General features: G+C 38.3%; 1 protein-coding gene and 1 pseudogene across 4 annotated transcripts in view; both read left to right on the top strand.

Annotated features, from left to right (window-relative positions):
- PRIM2 (DNA primase subunit 2) overlaps positions 1 to 22,402 on the top strand; it is a 331,933-nt gene that overhangs the window by 229,649 nt on the left and 79,882 nt on the right. The window lies entirely within an intron of this gene.
- LOC118000989 lies at positions 17,189 to 19,363 on the top strand (annotated as a pseudogene). The gene is made up of 2 exons (XR_004676601.1): positions 17,189 to 17,822; positions 17,923 to 19,363. The product of XR_004676601.1 is annotated as an elongation factor 1-alpha 1-like (transcript).

Genomic DNA, 22,402 nt, shown 5'->3' on the forward strand with positions numbered 1-22,402 from the left:
CAACAACCCTATACTTTGCTGTGCTCACCACAAGTGTAGTTACCATGCAACACTATTACAATATACTGACTATATTCCTTATGCTATACCTTTATTCCCATGATTTATGCATTTCATAACTGGAAACCTGTATTTCCCACTCCCATTCACCCATTTTACCTATTCACTGACTGCCCTGTCTTCTGGCAAGCACCAGTTTGTTTTCTGTATTTATAGGTCTGAGTCTGCTTTGTTTGTTTTATTTGTTTTTAGATTCCACATAAAAGTCCAGTGATATGGAATTTGTCTTTCTTTGTCTGATTTATTTCACTTAGCATATAACCTCTGGGTCCATCCATGCTGTTGCAAATGGCAAGATTTCATCCTTTATTATGGCTGAGTAATATTCCATTGTATAAATAGACACTTTTTTATTCATTTACTGATGGACACTTGGGCTGCTTCCATATCTTGGCCATTTTTATTTTATTTTATTTTGTTTTATTTTATTTTATTTTATTTTATTTTATTTTATTTTATTTTATTATTTATTTTATTATTTTTTTATTTTATTTATTTTATTTATTTTTTTTATTTATTTTATTTATTTTATTTATTTTATTTTATTTATTTTATTTTATTTATTTTATTTTATTTTATGAGAAAGAAAGAGCAAGCATGGGGGGTGGGCAGAGAGAGATGGAGAGTGAGAGAATCCCAAGCAGACTCCCTGCCAAGTGTGGAGCCCAATGTGGGCTCAGTCCCACAACCCTAAGATCATGACCTACCTGAAATCAAGAGTCAGACGTTCAACTGACTGAGTCATCTAGGTGCCCCAATCTTAGCTATTTTAAATAATACTTCAATAAACAAAGGGATTCATACATTTTTTTTTTTTTGAATTAGTGTTTGTGTTTTCTTTGGATAAATAGCCAGTAGTGGAATAACTGGATCATATGCTAATTCTATTTTTAATTTTTTGAGGCACCTCCATACTATTTTCCACAGTGGCTGCACCAATTTACATTTCCACCAACAGTGCATGAGGGATCCTTTTTCTTCACATTTTCGCTAACACTTGTTATTTCCTGTCTTTTTTATACTAGCTGTTTTTACAGGTATGAGGTGATATCTCATTGTTTTTCATTTGCATTTTTCTGATGATTAGTGATGTTGAACATTGTTTCATGTGTCTGTTGGCCATCAGAATAGAAAAATGTCAATTAAGGTTCTCTGCCCTGTTTTTAATCAGATTACTTGTTTTTGGGGGTGTTGAGTTATATAAGTTCTTTATGAATTTTGGATATTAACCCCTTATTGGATATATCATTTGCAGATATCTTCTCCCATTCATTAGGTTGACTTTTTGTTTTGTTGATGGTTTCCTTTGCTGTGCAAAAGCTTTTATTTTAATGTAGTTCCAGTAGTTTATATTTGCTTTTGTTTCCCTTGCTTTAGGGGACATATGTAGAAATTGCCAAGGCCAATGTCAAAAAAAAATTCCTGCTCATATTCTCTTCTAGGATTTTTATGGTTTTAGGTCTGACATTTAGGTCTTTAATCCATTTTGAGTTTATTTTTGTGTATGGTGGAAGAAAGTGGTTCAGTTTCATTCTTTTGCATGTAGCTGTCCGGTTTTCCCCACACCTTTTATTGCAGAGACTTTTTCCCCATTGTATATTCTTTCCTCTGTAGATTAGTTGACCTTATAAACATGTGTTTATTTCTGGGCTCTATTCTGTTCCACTGATCTGTGTATCTATTTTTGTGCCAGTGCCATATTGTTTTGATTACTGTAGCTTTGTAGTATATCTTAAAAATCTGAAATGGCAATACATCCATTTTTGTTTTTCTCAAGATTACTTTGGTGGCTTGAGGTCTTTTGTGGTTCCATACAAATTTTAGGATTATTTGTTCCAGTTCTGTGAAAAAAACTGTTGGTATTTTGATAGGGATTTCATTGAATCTGTGGGTTGTTTTGGGTAGTATGCATATTTTAACAATATTAATTCTTCAAATTCATGAGCATGGAATATCTTTCCATTTGATTGTGTCATTTTCAATTTCTTTCATCATTGTTTTATAGTTTACAGAGTACAGGTGTTTCACCACCTTGGTTATATTTATTCCTTGGTATTTTATTCTGTTTGGTGCAATTGTAAATGGGATTGTTTTCTTAATTTCTCTTTTTGCTGTTTGGTTATTAGTGTGTAGAAGTGCAACTGGTTTCTGTGTATTAATTTTGTATCCTGCAACTTTACTGAATTCAGTTATTTCCTCTAGTGGTTTTTTGGAGGTGTGTTTAGGGTTTTCTATGAATAGTATCATCTGCAAATAGTGAGTTTCATTTCTTCCTTAACTATATAGATGCCTTTTTTCTTTTTTCTTGTCTGATTGCTGTGGCTGCAGCTTCCAGTACTATGTTGTCTTGTTTCTGATCCTAGAGGAAAAGCTCTCAGTTTTTCACCATTAAGTATGATGTTAGCTGTGTGTTTTTCATATATGGCCTTTATTATGTTGAGGTTTTTCCCTCTAAACCCACTTTGTTGAGAGGTTTTTTTTTTTTTTTTTTTAATCATGAATGGGTGGTGAATTTAGCCAAAGGCTTTTTCTGTATTTATTGAGATGATCACATAATTTTTATTTTTCATTAATGAGGTGTATCACATTGTTTGATTTGCGAATGTTGAGCCTTTTTTGCATCACCCATGTAAATCCCACTTGATCGTGGTGAATGCACATTTTAATGTATTGATAAATGCAGCTTGCTAATATTTGAGGATATTTGCATCTGTGTTTATCAGAGATATTGGCCTGTAAGTTTCTTTTCTGTATCAGGGCAATGCTGGCCTTTCCTTCCTCTTCTTTTTTTTGGATTAGTTTGAGAGTAGGTATTAACTCTTCTTTAAATGTTTGATAGAATTCATCTTTGAATCCATCTCATTCTGGACTTCTAGTTTTTGGTAGTTTTTTGAGTATTGATTCAGTTTCCTTACTAATAATTAGTCTATTCATGTTTTTTATTTCTTTCTGTTTCAGTTTTGGAAAAATGTATGTTTGTAGGAATTTATTTCTTCTAGGTTGTCCAATTTATTTGGCATATAATTTTTTATAGTAGTCTTTTATAATCCTTTGTATTTCTCTGCTGTTGGTTGTTATTTCTCCTCTTTTATTTGTGATTGTATTTACTTGGGTCCTCTCTATCTCTTTCCCTCCCTCTGGTCCTCCTGCCCTCTTTCCCTCCTCCCCCCCCCTTTTTTTTGATAAGTCTGGCTCAAGGTTTATCAATTTTGTTTTTCTCTTCAAAGAATCAACTCTTGGTTTCATTGGTCTTTTCTGTGTTCTTTTTAAAGTCTCTATGCCATTTATTTGTGCTCAGATCTTTATTATTTCCTTCCTTCTAATCTTGGACTTTGTTCTTTTTTTAGTTCCTTTAGGTGTAAAGTTAGATTGTTTATTTGAGCTTCTTCTTGTTTCCTGAGGTAGGCTTGTATAGTTGTGTATTTTCCTCTTAGAACTGTTTTAGCTGCATCCCAAAGATTTTGTGCCATTGTGTTTTATTTTCATTTGTCTTCGTGTATTTTTTGATTTCTACATTGATTTCTTTGTTGACCTAGTGGTTGTTTAGTATCATGTTTAGCTCCACATGTTTGTGTTTTTTCCAGTTTTTTCTTGTGATTGATTTCTACTGTCATACTGTGGTTGTTGTTGGAAAAGATGCATGATATGATTTCAGTCTTCTTAAATTAATTATTGAGATTTGTTATGTGGCCTAATGTGTGATCTATCCTGGAGAATGTTCCATATGCTTCTTTATTGATTTTCTGCTTGAATGATTTATCCATTGATATAAATGGGGTTTTAAAGTCTCCTCTATTATTGTATTTCTGTCAGTTACTCTCTTTATTTCTGTCAATATTTGCTTTGTGTATTTAGGTGTTCCAATATTGGGTGCATAGATCTTTACAACTGTTTTATCGTCTTGTTGGATTGATCCCTTTATCATTATGTAAGGGCCCTCTTTATCTCTTGCTACAGTCTTTGTTTTAAAGCCTATTTTGTCTGATAGAAGTAATGCTACCCTGACTTTTTTTTTCTCTTTCATGGACATCTTGTTTGAACTCTGGTTCCTGAACTTGAGTGTCTATTTTTTCCCCTAGTTTAGGAATGTTTTCAGCTACTATTTTTTCATATAAGTTTTCTGTCCCTTTCTGTTTCCTCCATCTTGGACCCTTACCCTTATTATGTGAATGGTTGCTTGATTTTGTCCAAGATACGCCTTAACCAATTCTCATTTTTTTTAAATTATTTTTTTTCTCTTTGCTCTTCAGTCTAGGTACTTTCTAATTGCCTTGTCTTCCAAGTCACTGATCCATTCTTCTTCATCCAGTAATTTACTCTTGCCTCCCTCTAATGTATTTTTTGTTTCAGTCATTGTGTTCTTCAGCCTGATTGGTTCTTTTTTATATTTTCTATCTCTTTGTTGAAGGTCTCACAGAGTTCTTCCACACTCCTCTCCATCCCAGTGAGCATCTTTATGATCATTACTTTAAGCTATTTATCAGGCATATTCTGTTTCTTTCTTTTTTTTTTTTTTTTTTGAGATTTTGTTTGTGCTTTTGGGGGAGCATATTCATTCCTCTGTCTCCCCCTTTTGCTTTACTTTCTATGTTTGTTTCTGTGATTTAGGTAGAACAGTTACTTCTCCTAAACTTGAAGAAATGATTTTGTGTATGGTTGTTCTCTGTGTAGCCCATGTGTACCTCATGATTTTGGCTGGCTGGCTGGCTGGAGCTGTGGCTGGTATGGGCTAGGGGTCATGGGGCCATGCTGGTGACAGTGCTGGAGCTGAAGTGGGTCTAGGCTGTGGTGGTCCTAAGGCTCTATGTGCAATGGATGCCCTGGCAGGACAGCTGAAGTTGAAGTGGGTGCAGGCTAAGGGGTTCCTGGGGCTCTTTGTGCAGGGGGCACCCTGGCAGGAATGTTGAAGCTGAAGGGCATGCAAGCTGGGGATCCTGGGGCTCTCTGTGTAGAAGGCGCCCTGGCAGGATAACTGAAGCTGAAGTGGGTGTAAGTCGAGGTGTCTTAAGGTGCTCAGCACAGGGGGCACCCCAGCAGGGTAGCTGGAGCCAAGGCTGGTATGGATTAGGTGTCTTTTTTTTTTAAATAGAAGTTTGTTGTTGTTGTTATTGTTGTTTTTAAGTAATCTCTATATCCACCATGGGGCTCAGACTCTCAACCCTGAGATCAGGAGTCACTTGCTCCACTGACTGAGCCGGCCCGGGGCCCCTGGGTTGGATGTTCTGGGCCTTCTGCACTGGTGCGCTTTGTCAGGGTGGCTAGAACTGAAGCAGGTGTTGGCTGGGAGGTCCTAGAGTGCTCTCCACGGGGTGTACCCTTGCAAGCTGTCTGAAGCTGATGCGATATGAGCCTGGTGTGTTCAGGGGTATCCCCGTGTGCACTGACCTGGGGCATCTTGGTCGAATGGCTCCTGCTGGTGTGGGCTCAGGACTCAGTGAGGTGGCAGGTCATTTAGGGCGCATGGACTCTGCCGCCTTTCACATTATCAAAATGAAGGGGGAGCATAAACCAAGGCTTTTGCCAGCCCCTCTAACCTGGAGAGAGTTCTAACTGCTGTTTGAGTTCCAGGGCTGGCTTTTTTGTATGCTAGTTGCCCTTAGAAACCACGGCTTTTCTTCTTTGCCTTTTTTTTCCTTGCCCCAGTGCCTCTGGGGCTGCTGAGGGCTAGGGCCCTGGTGCTGGATGAGTTAGCAAGCCAGCTGTGGTGACTGGATCATGCTTCATTGTGCCCTCTCAAGGTGAGGGGAAGTGTAAATTGTGGTGTTCACCAGTCCCTTAGATCCAGAGAGAGTTCCAGCAGCACCCCTGCCCTTTGGCAGAGTTCTAGGGATGACTCTTTTATATGCTGGTTGCTCTTTTAAACCAGGGCTTTTTTTTTCCTGTGTCTTAGGGGAGATGGATCCGCTCCTGGTTTCAGTACTATCCCTCCCCACTGCAGCATTCAGGTTGGAGATTCCCTTCATTACTGTAGATCTCTCTTGCTGTTCTTTCTTGCCACTCCCTCTTTTGTCAGGCAGAAGCTGTTCAGTCAGCCCTCGGTTCTTCTTCAGGAGGTAATATTCTATGAAGAACTGTGGATTTGGTGTGTCCACGGAGGAAGTGAGTGTAGGTTCTTCCTGTGTCACTATCTTGGACCAGAACTTCAAAAACAAAGCCTTTTCAGTTACCCTTGTTGGGGGGTGAGGACATTTTAAAATTGCATTTAGGTTGTCAAATTGGATTCTTGGGATTTGTGAATGATTCTCCAAGAGGTATTTGAAGTTTTAAATGTCTTATTTCTTAAGTAAGTTCTTAGATTCCTAAAATAAATGCACCTATGCTTTAGGAAGTAAAATAGATTTAATTATAGTACAGTTTTATGCAAGTTTTTCTTAGTTGTAATTTTAATTTACATGCCAGTCTACCTGAGAAAAAGCCTCACCCTGTGTGTAAGAGATAAAATTAATCAAACCTCTATTTAAAATCTGAAAAAAATACCCCTAAAACACTTTTTCACTTGGAACTTGAATATTAAATTATATCAGCCACTAGCTTTAAGAATTAAATTGAACCAGATAATTCTTCTAATAATTTCAAAGCAATGTGTCCTCTTAATCAGATTGCTTATAGTGTTGTTGTTCTGAATTGCTTTGACCTGGCTCTATTGGATATTAAGCACAATATATATTATGTACATTTTATATTCCTGAAATTCCTGTCCCTGGTGATCGCATACTTAAGGTCTACTACATGTTGTTATAATTGGGTAAAGGAACATTTAGCACAGTTTAAAAAGCCAAAGGTAAGCTTTTGTCCTAGAATCCTGCCTCCATCATGACTTGAAACAGACTTATGTCATTAAAAATTGACCAGCAAAGGAGTAAATATTTGGCTGATGGTGGTGGTGTGAGTATAAGTCATATTTATTGCTGAGGGTTTTGTTTTTAAGACCTGTGGTTCTCCCAAGGCTCATCCCAGCAGCATCAGCTTCTTCATCATCTGGGAAATTTGTTAGAAATGCACATTCTCTGAGTCAGACTCTGGGGGTGGGTCCCACAGTTTGTGATTTAACAAGAATTCCAGGAGAAATCGATGCACACTAAAGATCGGGAACCAGTATTTTAAGATATTGTCCTTATAGATGTATAAATTGGTTATTAGCTTATCAAAATATAGACATTGAAAATCTTCAGCACTCCTTCGTTCTCCTCTGGCAGTTTGAGCACAATATGTTGTCCTTTATCAATAACCCACACATATATATTTGAATCCCTACTACATGGCAGGTACCAGTGTATACTAAATGAATGAATATGTACAGCAGTTACTTATCTGGTGTACTGCTAATGAATTTCCAGTATCTCCAGTGTTGATCCCATGAACCCTTGAGGAAGCTGGGCTGGACCTGGGTTACTCAAAACTAACTGCCTTCGGCTGTGAGTAGTTTCTTCCATTTATTGTAGAGTGCCTTACAGATATCATTTTATATGTGCTTAGTGACATGAAAAAGGTTGGAAAGAACGAATATAGAGTCCAGATTTAGAGTCAGACTGAGTTCAGATTTGGTTCCACTATATACAGACCTTTGGCAAATCACCTGATATGTGTCCTTATCTATAGAATGTGGATGATAATCACATATATGTATGTAGATATACAGATATGTCTCTATACTTTATTAATTCTGGTGAGGATTCAGTCAAGGTTTGGTATAGATTCTTACATATAGTAAGTGCTAGCTATTCTTAGTCTAGGAATTTCTGGGAAGGAGAGGTTAGCTTGACATGGAGTAATCAGTTAAGTTTCCACAGGTAGAATAAAGTTAGGTGCTGGCTTATTAAGAGGTTTCATGCACCTGGAATGGAGAGGGAAATTAAGGGGGAAGAAGGGAATTAGGGACCAAATTCCAACAGAGATAGTTTATGTTTTAGGAAATTTCAAGGGATATCGACTAACGGAATGTATTTCAGGCTGTGTAGTGGGGTTCAATTAGCAAAAGGGGGCAGAAAGAAAGTCATAGGGAGATTGAGTTGTCTGATTTATGCCCTGCTCCCCCTCTCCCCTTTAACAAGTATATTTGTGTCTTCATCTACTTTCATATGTTGGAATTCTGTGTAAGATTTCACTTAAATGGAGGATTTTGCTACTTAAAAATATTTTTAAAATACTATTCTAGTTTATTTGTGGTGTAGAATTTAGAAAAATAGTAGGGGTGAGGAGGGAGAAAAGGAGAAGAAAGATGAGTGCCAGAATATAGTTGCTTTAAATGAACTTTGGTTTTAGTCAAGAGAAAGAAGTCGTTAGTGAATTTTAAATGGGAGGGGAATTATTTTTTCAGAAGATTAATCTGGAGAATGCATGCACACTTGAAATGGGGAGAGAGTAGGAACGGGATAAATAGTTGACCAGATTAGGTCTTATTGTGATGGTGATAAGAACAAAGTGGAAAAGGTGGATTTAAGAAATGTTTTGAGGAATAGTTTATAGAGCAGCATGAGGAAAGAATGAAATTTAACTCAGGTGATCAGCCTAAGTAATTTAGAAAGGTTAGAAGCTCCATTGACGTAGGTGATGGGCAGGGAGCTGAATTGTCTGGGATTAGAGTGGAAGAGAAATTGATCATGAGGTTGGTTTTAGGTGTAAATTTGAAATGATGTCCAAGTAGAAATTCTTGTTGGTTGGTTGATTGGCTTGTTTGTTCCAAGTCTGTGATTGTTTATTGAGTACTTATATTGTGAAAGGCACTGTTCTGTAAGAAGAAACATGGACATGTGGATTTGGGAGTCACTGAAATAAAAATGAGAGAAAAATCCTTTGAAGGTAAATAAGCTGGCGAATGGAGAGTATAGAGAGAAATTTAGAGAGCAGAGGAGTCAACTGTGAGGGAATACCCTCTGTTTGAAATGGAAATGGAGGAACCTAAAGTAGAAGCAGAATTTATCAGAAATATTGGAGTAAAAGGGAGGAAACAGTTTGGGGTCCTGGGCACTTTTTTTAAATTTTATTTTTTTATTTAATTTTATTTATTTTTTTTGAAGATTTTATTTATTTTACAGAGAGAGACAGTGAGAGAGGGAACACAAGCAGGGGGAGTGGGAGAGGGAGAAGCAGCCTTCCTGTGGAGCAGGGAGCCCGATGCAGAGCTCCATCCCAGGACCCTGGGATCATGACCTGAGCCGAAGGCAGACGCTCAACGACTGAGCCACCCAGGCGCCCCCTGGGCACTTTTTTTTAAAAAAGAGGAGAATTTCAAAAGTAAGGTGTACTTGCTACTTTCAGCATGGATATTGTTCTTAGGAAGTCATTCTAGGAAAAGAACAGAAGACAGATTTCCTAGTCTTATTGACCATATGTGGAAATGGAGGCAATGGAAATAGAGTATTTATTCTAGAAGTCTCGAGAAGTCAGGAAGAAAAGAAATAGAACATTAGCTATAGAGGATGACTGGGCCAAGGAAAGATTGTTTTCATGCTCACAAGGGCAGAATCAGTGAAACTCTTGGAAATGGAGATGTGCTGGGAATAATTGAGGAAACAAGGCTCGAGGAGAAGAAAGGTAATTTGTAAACATATATTTATAGATAAGTCTCCCCTCCTGTATGATGTTGAGAGTAGGGACCGTTTCTGCCTTTTTTTTACCACCAGACACTCAGCACTTGGCACGGCACCTGCAAGGTCGTAGCTGTTCAGTAAAATTTGTTGAGTGAATGAATGCATTACATACGGAGTTTAGTGAGGATCCCTATTTGTCTGAGACCTGAAGAGTGTATGAGAGATTTTCAGTTGGTAAAGAAGTGTTGGAAGGATGGAAGAAGAGCTGGGGAAGCTCATGCTGATTGCCCATCTTTTCAGTAAAGTAGGCAGGCAATTTATTTACCAGAAGGATCTGATGCAGTTAAGGCTTAAGGGAAGTTGAAGAGAGTGTAGAGTAACACTTTCTGGAAAGTGTTAGCATTCCATGCTAAGCTATGGAATGATTACAATTTGATCATTTATTGAGAGCCTAGCATATGCCAAGCACTATAATTAATACTTTACATGCACCGTCTCATGGAATTCTTTTTTTTTAAAGATTTTATTTATCTATTTGACAGAGAGACACAGCGAGAGAGGGAACACAAGCAGGGGGAGCGGGAGAGGGAGAAGCAGGCTTCCTGTGGAGCAGGGAGCCTGACATGGGGCTCAATCCCAGGACCCTGGGATCATGACCTGAGCCAAAGGCAGACGCTTAACGACTGAGCCACCCAGGCACCCGCCGTCTCATGGAATTCTTAAAATAGTCCTAGGGAATAGGTATTATTTAGGTCTCATTTACTAATGAGAATATAGTACTAGGCCATAAATTTGTAATTGGCTAAGTCAGCACTTTATATTGCTTTTTCTTGTGGCCTTAGAGCAGAAGCAGAAAGGGCAGAAGGTAAAATTTATTCAGGTTCAGGAACTGGCAAAACAGGCATGCTGTTACTAAATCCTTCCTGTGTTCCTTATTTCCTTTAATCTCACAACAACACTGCAAGGTAAATATTAATCCTCCTTTTATGGAGAGTTTAATGAGTTTTCCCCAGGTGGCAGAGGTAGTACATCCCCAGTTAGAACCCAGTCTATTTTATTCCAAACCCTGTGCTTTCCCCAGTACTCTCAAGAAGAATAGATAATGTTGTTTAGATAGACATTGGTGTGACCAACCATACAGACTTAAGAGGACACAATTAAGAACAGAGGTTTTCAGTTTTATTTAATCACCTGAGCTTCAATCATATCATCAATTAAAATGGGGACAATAGTAATGCCTGCTAAAGCATTGCAAAGAATTAAGTAGATACATGAAATACTATGTAATCTATAAAGTGTTAAACCAATATTAGTTAATAATTTAAAAACAATAAATATTCTATAATCATTCACATGTTTTCTCAATGTATTTATAAACCTTTAACTTGTAGACTGAAACCTTAATAGTTTACTAATTGGTTATGTTAATTATAATAATTGATTATGTTTTTGGTTTTCTTTCAAAGCAACTGTGTTTTGCTTGAATATTCACACCAGTGATATCCTAGGAAAGTAATTTGAATGCAATAAAAAAGAGTTTCTTGCAAAAATAGTCTAATCTCACTGTTGTTCTTGGGTACCAATTTTAAGGTACCTTTAGCAGTTACCAAGTCATCTGGAGTATATTTTTTAAAGTTTTGTGCAAAATTTCTGTTATATTCTCTCTTCTTAACATTTTAATGTATGATAAAGTTGTGTGCATATTAAGGGTATATGTCTTTTTTTTTTTAATTTTTTATTCTTATGTTAATCCCCATACATTACATCATTAGTTTTAGATGTAGTGTTCCATGATTCATTGTTTGTGCATAACACCCTGTGCTCCATGCAGAATGTGCCCTCCTCAATACCCATCACCAGGCTAACCCATCCTCCCACCCCCCTCCCCTCTAGAACCCTCAGTTTGTTTTTCAGAGTCCATCGTCTCTCATGGTTCGTCTACCCCTCCGATTTCCCCTCCTTCATTCTTCCCCTCCTGCTACCTTCTTCTTCTTCCTTTTTTTTTTTCTTAACATATATTGCATTATTTGTTTCAGAGGTACAGATCTGAGATTCAACAGTCTTGCACAGTTCACAGCGCTTACCAGAGCACATACCCTCCCCAGTGTCTATCACCCAGTCACCCCATCCCCCACTCCAGCAACCCTCAGTTTGTTTCCTGCGATTAAGAATTCCTCATATCAGTGAGATCATATGATACATGTCTTTCTCTTTTTGACTTATTTCGCTCAACATAATACCCTCCAGTTCCATCCACGTCGTTGCAAATGGCAAGATCTCATTCCTTTTGATGGCTGCATAATATTCCATTGTATATATATACCACATCTTCTTTATCCATTCATCTGTCGATGGACATCTTGGCTCTTTCCACAGTTTGGCTATTGTGGACATTGCTGCTATAAACATCGGGGTGCACGTACCCTTTCGGATCCCTACTTTTGTATCTTTGGGGTAAATACCCAGTAGTATGATTGCTGGATCATATGGTAGCTCTATTTTCAACTTTTTGAGGAACCTCCATACTGTTTTCCAGAGTGGCTGCACCAGCTTGCATTCCCACCAACAGTGTAGGAGGGTTCCCCTTTCTCCGCATCCCCGCCAACATCTGTCGTTTCCTGACTTGTTAATTTTAGCCATTCTGACTGGTGTGAGGTGGTATCTCATTGAGGTTTTGATTTGGATTTCCCTGATGCCGAGCAATATTGAGCACTTTTTCATGTGTCTGTTGGCCATTTGGATGTCTTCTTTGGAAAAATGTCTGTTCATGTCTTCTGCCCAAGGGTATATGTCTTATCTCCATGCCTTCCATTGCATTTGGAATACAAATTTAAATAACACAGTATAAGAATTAATATTTAAACATTGACTTGAACAGGTTGGACTTGATTTCATGAATTGTCAAGAGGCTAGCTAGTCAAATTTTCAATTAAATTATGTAGTGTGTTAAGCCTATTGTTAGAATAAAACAGATGTTATTATCCCTCCCCCCAACACTATTCTGGAAAAAATTAACTTTAGTAAGTAATTGCTTTTGATATTCTACTCCAAGTGCTTTTCAGTTCTTAAATTATGAAAATGAGGTAAAAAGTAGAAGACTTAAACTTTAATCATCTATAACTGTTGTCTTATCAGTGATACCTTATGGATTGGGTTGTATTAAAATGACATTATCCGGCATTTTAAAAATCAGGTTAAAATTTTGTTGTTCATGTATGCATTGCTTTTAGGGGAGAAGGACAATAAGACGGTACCAGTTTAACGTTTCACAGAGTATGTCTTAATTACCATGTATTGGTGGTAAATTGTCTCCAAATAAATTGGGTATGAATAAGTTCTAAAATGGGTCAGACTTCTGATACTGAGGGATTTTTTTTTTCCTGTTTGGAAGATTTATTAGTTAGGAACTCTGAAGGGCCTGGTATGTGGAGAAGGTATATTCTTGGTGTATAAAGTAGGATTTCATTTCATTGAAAAAAAATAACCAAATAGCTATTTTGCACCTGTCAACCTGCATTTCTCTTTATAGTAAGAGATTGTAAGTTTCCATGGCTGTGGGGACTCTGAGAATGATTGCGCCTTAAAGGTGTGGTTATGGTTGTATTCAGCTCAGTCAGAAATGTAGGAACCCTAATCAGGTAAAACATCAAGGGATGTTTACTCACAAGGAGGTCTAGATGGTTAATGTTTTGGACTGGCAAAAATCCTAGTGAAGAAAGGCTTTTAAGTAAGAATATAGGTTCAGCAAAGGATGAGGCATAGATACTCAGGTTAAAAAATTTGGGTGTTGGGGATGATATTGATGAGGGACCCTAAGAAGTAGATTGCTTTTTGACCTAGGATCCTCAGAATAAACTTGTCATTTTCTTTTGTACTGTCTCAGGTATGTCCAGGCTAACCTGTCTTTTTCTGGGTGGCTATGTTGAGTGTATTTTATTCAGCCATTTAACAAATATTTATCGAGTATTATGTCCCATACACTCTTCTAGATACTGGAGGTATAGCAATGAACAAAATAGACAAAAATATCAACCCTCTGGAGTTTATATTCTGGTGGGAGAGATGCAATAAAGAAATAAATATATTACGTATTTTTGGTGATAGATGCTAGGGAGAAAGTTTTTCAGAGAAGATAGGGAATGTAGTTTTGAATAGGGTAGTCAGGGAAAACTTAAAAGATGACATTTTAACCACAACTTGAGTTTGGTTGTGCATAAGAGCTCTAGGCTTGGCATTATTGTTACTTATCATATCTTAGTGGAATTGGAATGAGCAAATGTTGGTATTTACTATTTTACAATGAAGAAAACTTGTGGCAAGGAAAACAGTCCAAATGTATCCAGAAACACTGGATTTTAGAACCCTTAGATACTGTGGTTTGGATCTCTGGAAGTTGAGCTGTAGTGAAGCCAGATTTAGTCCAGAAGTTAGTGGTTCAGGAGAGGCCAGCAGGAGACAATGGAGCACCCTTACAGGTTGAGGCTGACTCCCAGTCTGTAAGACTTGGGCAAACTTCGTAGAAATCAGGCGAGAAGCCAAGCCTTAGTGGGCCTTTGCATATACCAAGGCCTATACTGAGCCCACTGCATCTCAGGTTTCAGACCCTTTGTTTTGGAAGATTATGGTTGTAAATGAGGTATCAGGCTTTGTGATCACTCTTGGACTGATTGGGGCTTTCTCAGGCCTTTGATCCCAATAGCTTAGTGGGGTAAGTAGAGTAACACTCTGATAATCACACCTAGACCTGAGGATACCATGAATTAGTCAAGGTCCTGAAGTTTGAGAAAGGGAAAGATGATTTTCCTGCTAAAATCTCAAAAGAACTCTGGCTATCTTTTTATCCAACCACTGGAAAAATATCCCAAAGAGAGATGATTGATGTCTATAATATTGTCCATCAGTCTTGAGTTAAATTAATCCTGTTTAAGCTACTACGTCCTTTAATTTTTCTCCACATCTTCATACCTAAAGGCCTTTTATTTCAGCTTTTCTCTTTTTCCTTTGCATTGGTTCAGACTCACTGTCTAACACTTCCTCAACTGTTCCGATAGATTCCTATATGTCATCCTCATTCTCTGAATTTTCACATAGACCTCAAAAAAGTAAATATCATTCCTTACACACTTAAGTCCTAGCCCTGCCTCTGGCAGATCAGCTTTGTCATCACCATGCAAAAAATCCTAGCTTTCTCTCTCTCCAACTGTCTTCTTCTCCTTCCTTGGGCAATTTTTTAGTGAGAAATTCTTTTTATAAATAAACACTTATTTCCCATAGCCTTTCAAAATAAACTGCATGATGAAAATTCATTTCAGATATGCTGCATAGTAATATTAAAAACTCTGCAAATAAATTGTATCTTATCCTATTAGATTTATTCAGACAGTGCAGTGGGAATCAAAGCATTTGTCAGAATGAGTAAATATTTATGAAACAATACATCATTGTCATTAGCTTAGGTAGTGGCTAAGTGATATTGTTTAGTTAATGGATATATAAAGGTAAAATCAGAATGATAAAAACTGACATTTCACTGGAACTATGCATTAAAGACATTTTTATTTGTATAACTATGGTAATTTAGATCTAATGATAATACTTTTTTTTTTTTAAGATATTATTTATTTGACAGAGAGAGACACAGCGAGAGAAGGGAACACAAGCAGGGGGAGTAAGAGAGGGAGAAGCAGGCCTCCCGTGGAGCAGGGAATCCGATGCAGGGCTCGATCCCAGGACCCCAAGATCATGACCTGAGCTGAAGGCAGACGCTTAAGGACTGAGCCACCCAGGCGCCCCGAATGATAATACTTTTAAACATATTTAAAGATGAACTGTGCTTTCTTTCCCCTTTGATGGTTTTAAAGTTTATCACAGATGTGATGTTTCTCTACCCAAATAGGGAAGAAAAATGTATGTTGATAAAGTCTCTTGGATATGAATTTCATCACAGTTACACTTTTAATTCTACCTTCAGTTTTTAAAACGATTTAAAAATTCCCCTTGAAAGTATTTATTTAGGAAATCAAAAATTTAAGACATAGTCTTTTTTTTTTTTTAAGATTTTATTTATTTACTTGACAGAGATAGAGATGGGGAGAGCAGGAACACAAGCAGGGGAGTGGGAGAGGGAGAAGCAGGCTTCCTGCCTAGCAGGGAGCCTGACGTGGGGCTCAATCCCAGGACCCTGAGATCATGACCTGAGCCGAAGGCAGTTGCTTAACGACTGAGCCACCCAGGCGCCCAAGACATAGTCATTTTTATCAGTTTATTTGAATATAATATTCACTAACAAAAATGATTTCACTCAAGATGATTGAAAAAGAGATTATGAATTATTTTTCCTCATTTTCCAGGAAATGTCCCATTCTTTCTGTCTTTAAAGGTGGGGGTGGTTCCTCTTTTTGGCTAATGTTACATGCACTTTGGTTTCCCTTTCTTCTTGCTTCCTGGTATGCCTATATTAACTTACCAGGAAAGCCTTGACTCTCCTACTTGCTTTGATGTCTGGGTGTCCTCATTCTTTAGTGATACTGTGACCACAGAAACACTCTACCTTGATCGTTGGAGTTTCAAGGATGTCATAACGTTAGCTTAAGGCTACTTCCTGTCCCATTATTGCTTCCTTATCCCTTGGAGAGCATTGCCTTGGCCACACATGAATTCAAACGGTATGTTTCTGCAGTTTCTAAATTCTTACTGAAAAGAACTAGAGCCAAGATGATTTCCAAGATATACCCTATGTAAGACATTCTCTGTCTTTTACTGTTGTTCTCCAATTTATGGACCTTCTAGGAATAGTAAAAATAAATAAGTAAATAATCTGTCTTTAATAAGGGGCTCTTTCTGATAAGTCAACACTTACAGGTTATTTTAACATTGTTCTGTGGTGATGATTATCTGCCACGGTTTTATGTATTTTAATTATTAATTTTGTTGATTGAACCTTGAGGCCTTTTACACAAACGATGCAGTTTGAATGATACTGTGGCAATCCCATTTAGTCTCTGTTTACAACCATATTGTTTCATTTCAGCCAACAATAATAATTCCTTTCTTATGGACTCCATAGCACATATGGTTTACACATAATGTTATTTTAAAAGCTATATTTTTGTTAGATTTAGATGTTGACATTCAAGGTCACTAACAAAATTTTATGTGATTTTTTTAAAGATAATTTTAGTCTTCCCATAGCATGGATAAATGTATTATCTAGAAAAGAGGGAGAGATTGCACTTTCTGATGATTATTCTGAATAATCAAGGGGCAGCTAGATGGAATTAATTTCAGTACTACTGGGGATGAATTAGATTTAGTTTAAACAAGAGCCAAAGAAAGCTTCGTGTTTATCATCTAAGGCCCAGCCCCTGTGCTGATCTCTTCCTGAATATCTGAGCCAGCATTGACTACTTCCCTGAACATCCCTTTTAAAATCAACTAGATTTTAAGTGTCTAAGTAGCCAGAGACTCCACCAACCTCTTTGCACTGGATAAAATGCTGTACACCTAGTCTTTCCTTAATATGTATTTGGTTAAATGGTCTTTACTGCTTTTTCGCAATGGGTTTGCTGCCAGAACACAGGTGTCGTGAAAACCACCCCTCAACCTAAACCAGAATGGGAAAGGAAAAGACTCACATCAACATCGTTGTCATTGGACATGTAGATTCGGGCAAGTCTACCACTACTGGTCATCTGGTCTACAAATGTGGTGGGATTGACAAAAGAACTATCAAAAAATTTGAGAAGGAAGCTGCTGAGGTGGGAAAGGGCTCCTTCAAGTATGCCTGGGTCTTGGATAAACTGAAAGCTGAACGTGAACGTGGTATCACCATTGATAGCTCCCTGTGGAAATAGGAGACCAGCAAGTATTATATGACCATCATTGATGCCCCGGGACACAGAGACTTTATCAAAAACATGATTACAGGCACGTCTCAGGCTGACTGTGCTGTCCTGATTGTTGCTGCTGGTGTCGGTGAATTTGAAGCCAGTATCTCCAAGAATGGGCAGACCCGTGAGCATGCCCTTCTGGCTTACACCCTGGGTGTAAAACAACTAATTGTTGGTGTTAACAAGATGGATTCCACTGAGCCGCCCTACAGCCAGAAGAGATACGAGGAAATCGTTAAGGAAGTCAGCACCTACATTAAGAAATTGGCTACAACCCTACACAGTAGCATTTGTGCCAATTTCTGGTTGGAACGGTGACAACATGCTGGAGCCAAGTGCTAACGTAAGTGACTTCAAGACTTCTAGAGAAAGCGATGGAAGGGGCAGATTTTGACACTAAATGACAACCGTTTGAGGAATGCTAATGGACAATCTTGTTTTAGATGCCTTGGTTCAAGGGATGGAAAGTCACCCGTAAAGATGGGAATGCCAGTGGAACCACACTGCTTGAAGCTCTGGATTGCATTCTGCCACCAGCTCGTCCAACTGACAAGCCCTTGCTTTTGCCTCTCCAGGACGTCTACAAAATTGGTGGTATTGGTACTGTCCCTTGGGCCGAGTGGAGACTGGTGTTCTTAAACCTGGCATGGTGGTCACCTTTGCTCCAGTCAGTGTTACAACTGAAGTAAAGTCTGTTGAAATGTACCATGAAGCTTTGAGTGAGGCTCTTCCTGGGGACAATGTGGGCTTCAATGTCAAGAACATATCTGTCAAAGATGTTCGTCATGGTAATGTGGCCGGTGACAACAAAAATGACCCTCCAGTGGAAGCAGCTGGCTTCACGGCTCAGGTGATTATCCTGAACCATCCAGGCCAAATCAGTGCTGGATATGCACTTGTGCTGGATTGTCACACAGCTCACATTGCTTGCAAGTTTGCTGAGCTGAAGGAGAAGATAGATCGTCCTTCTGGAAAAAAGCTGGAAGATGGTCCCAAGTTCTTGAAATCTGGTGATGCTGCCATTGTTGATATGGTTTCTGGCAAGCCTATGTGTGTTGAGAGCTTCTCTGACTATCCTCCTCTGGGCTGTTTTGCTGTTCGTGACATGAGTCAGACGGTTGCTGTGGGCATCATCGAAGCAGTGGACAAGAAAGCAGCTGGAGCTGGCAAGGTCACCGAGCCTGCCCAGAAAGCTCAGAAGGCTAAATGAATATTATCCCCAATACCTGCCACCTCAGTCTTAATCAGTGGTGGAAGAACGGTCTCAGAACTGTTTGTGTCAATTGGCCATTTAAGTTTAATAGTAAAAGACTGGTTAATGATAACAATGCATCGTAAAACCTTCAGAAGGAAAGGAGAATGTTTTGTGGACCATTTGTTTTTTTGTGTGTGTGTGGCAGTTTTAAGTTATTAGTTTTTAAAATCAGTACTTTTTAATGGAAACAACCTGACCAAAAATCTGTCACAGAATTTTGAGACCCATTAAAACAAAAGTTTAATGAGGAAAAAAAGAAAAGAAAAGAAAATGGTCTTTACTATGTCAAGCTATTCGTTTTCCTCATTAAAAGTTCTGGGATGTGCTACTTTTTTTTTTCTTTTCCCTTCACATTTGAATTTAGCTGTAGTAATAAAGACATACTTTATTAAAAAGTATAAGGAACATGAAAGATAAAAGATCATAAAGATCAGGAACATGCTGTCATTCTTTCAGGGAACCCCTCCAGCCAGATAATTTGCTCTTCTGACTGTTGCTTATAAGGTGGCTCATCCTCAGAGCAAGTGGACCCTGAGTGTCAGGGTGAATGGCTTGTGGTATTTTCTCTTTGTGAAGATAAACCAAAATCCTAAAGGAAAATACTTTCTATACTGTTTGTAGGGTTTATCTACAGTGAAGGAAAAAGTAGCCATCCATAGGGGATATAATATTTAAGATTGTTGATAGAGACAAAAATGAAGTAAGAAAATATTATTCTTTTTCTTAAAAACATATTTAATATTTTAACTGACTCTTAGAAAAGATGGGGTAAGCTTGCTATCCTCTGGCATAGTTCAGCCATCTGTAGTAATTTGTTAGAATGGGGAATGCTAGCATTTATTGAGTCCTGCAGTGTGCCCGGCACTTTCTGTAAATATTCTTACTTAATTTTCAGGAATTCATCATATGAGAGTGGGTATTCTTATCATTATTCGAATTTTGCAAAGAGACATCCTGAAGCTCAGTGAATTTCCTAGTAAGTAGAAGCTGCAAGGTTCACATAATCTTCCTGTTTTCTAGATTGCCTTGATGGTATTGTCTTCTTCGCTTAGAAGGATGAAAGATAAATACTGAAACAAACAGAAATAGGCATTGCTAAACACCTAGGTAACTTAATTACTAGGCGAGCCCTACATTTAGCTAAGGGGGAAGAAGATCCTGTGATCCTCATTTTTGGAAAGACGTATAATTTTTTTAGACCAGAAGAGCTTATATATTCATATTAATTAAACCCTCTGTATAAATACTAATGTTTTAAGAGGTTGTGAATGAAAAGATATGCATAAGACATGACTCATAGCCTTGAGGTATATAGTCTATACTAGGCTGGTATCTCAATGTAATACAAGTTTTGAATTACCTTCCAATTAAGTATAAGCTTTTTGAGGGGTGAAGACTATGTTTCTTTTTTCAGGTTTAAACTCAAGTAACATTTATTGGATACTTGGAAACCTTTCTCATAACATAATAAATAAATCACTAGCCTCCTGCAGAGTAGTTCAGTAGTTTTGGAAGGCAATGTGGTCTCAAGGGAGAACATAGACTTTGGAATCAGAACAGAGCTCAGACCTAATCTGCTTTTTAGCTGTATGGCTGATGAGTCATCCTCTCTCAACTTAGCTTTTCTCATCCCTCAAATAAAGATAGTAATGGCATTGGTATGGAGATTGCATATAATACTCTTAGTGTACTACTTATTAGCACACTAATGTATAGTAGATAATAAAATATTCTTCTCTTGGTTCTCAATGTGGGATAGAAAATGATAAGTACAGTATTAGGGCAAGCTTCAGAGTGAGATACTACATCCACCTAGGGTACTTGCAGAGGGCTTCCTGAGGAAATGGATGCTTGAATTGAACCTCGAAAGATGACAGGATTTGGACATAACAGAGTTGGGACACATGAGTATTTCATGATCTATGAAGTGTTTATAGAAAGGCTATTGGTAACATAATGGAGGACTTCTTAAACTATGGTTTGATTAAAGACACAGATCTGTCACTCAGGAGGATGATTCTTATATTGAACCTTTGTAAAAGCTGAGAGCATGTTATTAAATCTCAGTAAAAGTATTTCTGCTAGATGCTGAGAAATTAGAGGCTGGTTTCACTGCTGTCTGGTGATCTTAATACAGGGAAAGAGATTAGAAAATCTAAATGAATGTTTACTCGATACATGTGTTTGGATTTTCCTTTAAAATACCAGGTATCCAAAGAAAGTTGGTGGGGAGTGCTGAGATGAGATCTGTTCAGAGTTCAGTTTTCCATTGAGTGCCAGAATGCTAACTTTTAGGTCAGTGCCTCTCAAACTCTTTTTGTTTGCCCCACCTTTTGGCTATTTGAATTTTTGGTTGCCCACATAAAGGGTTTAAGTTGAATCCATGGAAGTTATCATTGCAAAAATCACTTGGGGCTCCAAGTGATGATGGCCCAACTTCAGTGTTCCACTTGTTCTAGTGCATTCACACAGTCTTTCTTTGGTTTTACCTGTACTTCCCACCTGCAGCACATTGTGCCTTTCTCAAAGTCATATGTGACCCACATATTGATTGATGTCATGGTGATCATCTTTCTCCTGTTGCGGCAAATATATATTTACCCTTTGATCAAAATTTAAAGAACCGTTTCAGAAGAGTTCATGAGATACTAGACAATGTAGATGTCCTGGATGCCTAGCATCCCTAAGGCAATATTCCATTCTTTTCCAGTAGTTTATGCCCCAGGACACAGCATAGTTTTGTATTTTTATGTTGTTTTTAAACTTTATACTGATTCTGTAGATGGACTCCCCTTTTTAAGGCTTCTAATGTGTATCTTCAGCCTAGCCTTCCCCCTGAGCTCTAGGCCCTGATTTCCCAAGTGCACTAGATCGTACAAACACAGTCATGTTTGAAGCATCTCAGTCTTTGAAGTCTCCAGCACTGAGCTCCTGGTCCACCAGCCCGCCCCAGTCCAGCCCCTCCTGCAGTCTTTTCTGTCTCAGATAATGGCAGTTCCATTCTCTTAGTTGCGCAGTTCAAAGACCTTGAGGTACACAATCTTTGGCTCCTTTCATTTTCCTCATACCTATGCTGTTGGCAAATCCGTTTGGCTCAACCTTAAAAGTATATCATTTCTGACTATCCCTACTGTCACAGCGCTGAGCCACACACGCCATCACCATCTCTTGCTTGGATTATTACAATAGCTTTCTAATTGCTTCCCTAGCTTCTGTCTTGGGCGCCTGGGTGGCTCAGTCGGTTAAGCGACTGCCTTCGGCTCAGGTCATGATCCTGGAGTCCCGGGATCGAGTCCCGCATCGGGCTCCCTGCTCAGGTGGGGAGTCTGCTTCTCCCTCTGACCCTCCTCCCTCTCATGCTCTCTGTCTTTCATTCTCTCTCTCGCAAATAAATACAATCTTAAAAAAAAAAAACCAAAAAAACCCTAACTTCTGTCTCAGAAGATTGAATCAGTGTCAACAGAAGCAGGGGGAAGAAGGGTCACTGTTTAGGCCAATATTTTCCCTAAAAGGACTTTAAAATTCTTTCAAGCCCCTGGACAAAATTTCTGTTAACACCTCATAGAGTTTCGTGCCCTAGATTTGGAGAGAAGTGATTTTTTTTCTCTCTGTGTACTGTCGACCATAATGTAAGAGCTTCTCAGTGTGGCCCCTGTGAATGTCTGACT

The sequence above is a fragment of the Mirounga leonina genome, unplaced genomic scaffold (assembly GCF_011800145.1).
Source record: "Mirounga leonina isolate KUSES-001 unplaced genomic scaffold, KU_Mleo_1.0 Mir_53, whole genome shotgun sequence".
NCBI lineage: Eukaryota > Metazoa > Chordata > Mammalia > Carnivora > Phocidae > Mirounga > Mirounga leonina.